Genomic DNA, 3,713 nt, shown 5'->3' on the forward strand with positions numbered 1-3,713 from the left:
TGAGACCCTGTTTCAAAATAAAGAATAAGAAAAAAATAGGCCAGGGGTGTATCTCAGCGGTCAAATGCCCCTGGGTTCCATCCTCAGACCCACAAAAAAAGTAAAAAAATAAATAAGTAAATAAAAAGTATCTCAGTAAGTTGCTGATGGTCTTGCTAAGTCTCTGAGGCTGACCTCAAACTTGCTATCCTTCTATCTCAGCCTCTCAAATACTGGAATTATACATGTGTGCTACAATGCCCAGCAAAGTGAGATTTCTGGATTCAGATTCCTTTTAAAAAATACTTCATATTTGAAAACATTCCCATTTTGTACCTCTTTCTAGAACTAGTAGTAGTAACTGCCTTTAGACTACTATACAAATTGCTAACCTAAACAAGCAAACAGATAAATAAAATTGATGTCAATAGCTAGAGGGACAATTTTTGTATCTATGAAATTTTTCTGGGGTTTCAGTTCCACATTAAAAAGTTCATCTTGTAAAAAAATTTTTCAAAGCTTACAATCTCTAAAATGACACTCTGCCAGTTAACTGTCACCATCAATTAGAAACTACGGGCAGCCTGCCATTTCTGTGATACCACAAAATTAAAAAGCTTCATGTCAGGTCACCAGATATTCTTGAATGAATGTTGGAAGTGTCCACCAAGCTACTGTCTAGGGGACTTTTCATTGATATGTTTCTCAGCACTGGACTGCCCTGGGTAATTTCTCTTCATCCCCAGTTTAATCCTTCCTTTCTAGTTGCAAAAAGAATGCTCCAATGTTTTGTAGTCAGAAGGAATTATCCAGGCGTGGAACATACAGTGGAAAGGAGCTTTGAAGATCATAGACCATCATCTTTTCTAGAATGTTCAGATGTTTTTTAGTCTAGCATTCTTTCCACTAGTAATTTCCAATACCATGCCCCCTGCTCTGGCCAAATAGCCCTAGCTCACACAGCAGGAAGGGATACTTTGAGGAGGTCAGGAAATCTGGACAGTGCCTTCACGGATTCAAAACTGGCCATAGCCTCTCTTCCCTGACTCCCAGCAGTGGATGCCTGGAGGATTAGAGGAAGCTACTACTTTCTTTTTCTATCCTCCACAGAGCAACCCAAGAGACATCCTTGCAGTTTTCTCATCATCCCTTTTCTCCCACTAGGGAGAAGGGGACAACCAATACTGATTTCCATACTGATTACATTGGGGTAATCACAAATAAATTGGAGAACAAAACCTTGTAGCTCCAGCTTATATTCTGCCTTTGTACAATTTGCAAAGCTGGATTCAGATATTAATGTGCAGTAAGAAGTCATTTCCAGCCTTCAAACTTTCTCCCTTAGCCACCAAGATGACTTCTAGACCAATCTACTGAGCCTTTCCTGACCCCTGCAGGCAGTCATCTAGGTCTTCCCCAGGCCCCTCAGCTTGTAATCATTCATTCAACAGGTATTTGTTGAGTCTGAGTGTACATCAGACACTGTTCAAGACTTTGTGGAAAGTAAGGCAGCATGTTAGGTGGTGGCATTCTTTTTAATTACATTTTTTACACCTTTACTAGATTATTTTTCAAGATTTGGAAAAGGTATGTAAAGTATAAGGGGAAGCACTTTTATGTAAAAAAATACCAAATTAAAAGGATGATTACAAACCATCTTACCTTTTATTTTTTTTTTTAAAAACTAGCATATAATAAGTATTTAAGACCACAGTTTTCTTATTGAATATATTTGGAGAGGGACATCCTAATACTCTAATGAATGCTACCTACCAAGTGTAATCATCTTTCACCCATCTCAAACTCCAGATTTGTTTTCATTCATTCATTCATTCATTCATTCACTCATTCACTCATTAACAAATGCAATTGCAAGTCACTGTTTTAGATACTAGGGATGACTGAAAAGAAAATCCTAGTATGTATAAGAGGATAGAACACATTCTAAAAATAATCTCAAATTTTAGTCCCACAGTGCTGGTCCCAGAGCTATTTATAAAGGTTTTGAATTTCTAAATGACCATCTAAAATTTCTTAGAATGAGAAAGAAGCATCAAGCATATTGGTATTTGGCTAAATTTAACATAAATGAGAGAAGTTTCACTTGGGGTTTTACATGTTTTTAAAACCTACCCTAATGTATGAAATGCATCATTTATTTCGTTAAAGAAACATTTATTGAATCCCCATGCTGGCATGGCAGCATTCTGAGTACCGCAGGGGTTACAAGGATGAATATGTGTGACAATTTCTCCATTTCTAGGCTGTTTCAGTAAAGGCGGCTTAACGAATCTGATTTTCCCAACATTTGAGCATTTTTCAGAAACTGACAGATCTTTATGCAAATGTTGTTGCCAAGCTGTTTGTAATGGTGAAATTATACTTTGACAGTAACTCTTTAAAATATATTAAACCCAGCTAAGGTTTTTTTGGAAATGTTGCCAATTAAGTGACTTTAATGAGCTTCTTGATGGTAATGTAATTAAAATTCAGATGTTCTAATTGTAAAAAAAAAAATAGTTCTGGGAAAGTTAACAGTAAAATAAGCAAATGTAAAATGAATTAGGGCTAATTTAAATGGTGATTATGTGGTCTTCTGAGAAGATTCTAACCAAAACAATGCTTTCAATTATGCTGTTTATAAAGAAGAAAGAAGGCACCTAACAGAGATTCTGAATTTATTCAATAAAGCAGATATTCCGAGTTCATCCAATAAAACAGATTGAAAAATTCTGAACGCAGTAAATCATTCTCAGCCTGTGAAAGAATTGCTAAAACATTTCCTTGGCATTCTGGACAGGTATGTTGGCAATTCCAAGTGGAATAATTTTTAAATCAGGGATAAATAAATGCCTGGACCTTAACAAGCTATTCATGGGGAAAATGATCTGGCTACTATCAATAAAAACTAATGACCACCTGCTAATATTATTGGCATGCAAAACTCACATGCGGGTCATACGCACTTCTTTTTGACACACAGGTGATGTCTTTGGCAAACTAGAGGAATATGATTTCATTCTATTGGCTTCTAATTGATACTCCATCACTCTGTCTAATTACTTAAATTTTTGCTTTGACAGCATATGTTTTTCACAAATATTCATTGTTGCATCATGCCTTTGCTCTGTGGTTATAGAAAGCCTGTATCCTGTGAATGAGAGACACAGTCACATCAAAGTCATGCCACAGTGGCTTGACAACCCATCTTCTTGCTTTCCTAATTACTCTTAGTTGACCACAGAGATAGGACATCTTTTCTGGCCACTGATCTTTGGGAGCAGGATTTTTTTTTCTCATGCTAGAAGGTGAATTAAAAAAAAATACATATCTTACTGAAATATTTAAGAATATAAACAATGGTACATTAAAAATGACTATCCCTTTCCAAAGGATTTAGGTTGTTATTATTGAAGCATCCTTTCAGATTATTAATGGATAAGGTAGGAAATTTTACTTGTTACAACATTTGCTTATATCACACTGACAATAAGGTAAAATCTCCAACTTAAAGCAAAGATTAAAAGTGGTGATGCTTTACTATATACAAGTGCTTTATATACCTCCAGGACACAATGCTGCTCTTTAATTTTCTTCAAATGATTAAAGAAATACTTTGCAATATTGCAAATTCGTTTTTCAAATAAAATATATCCCTTTTGTTAATCTTATAAGTATAATATGTCCATCATACCTTATTTTAGAGCAGGACACTAGAGTGGGTATCAGACTAC

The sequence above is a fragment of the Muscardinus avellanarius genome (assembly GCF_963383645.1).
Source record: "Muscardinus avellanarius genome assembly, chromosome: 2".
NCBI lineage: Eukaryota > Metazoa > Chordata > Mammalia > Rodentia > Gliridae > Muscardinus > Muscardinus avellanarius.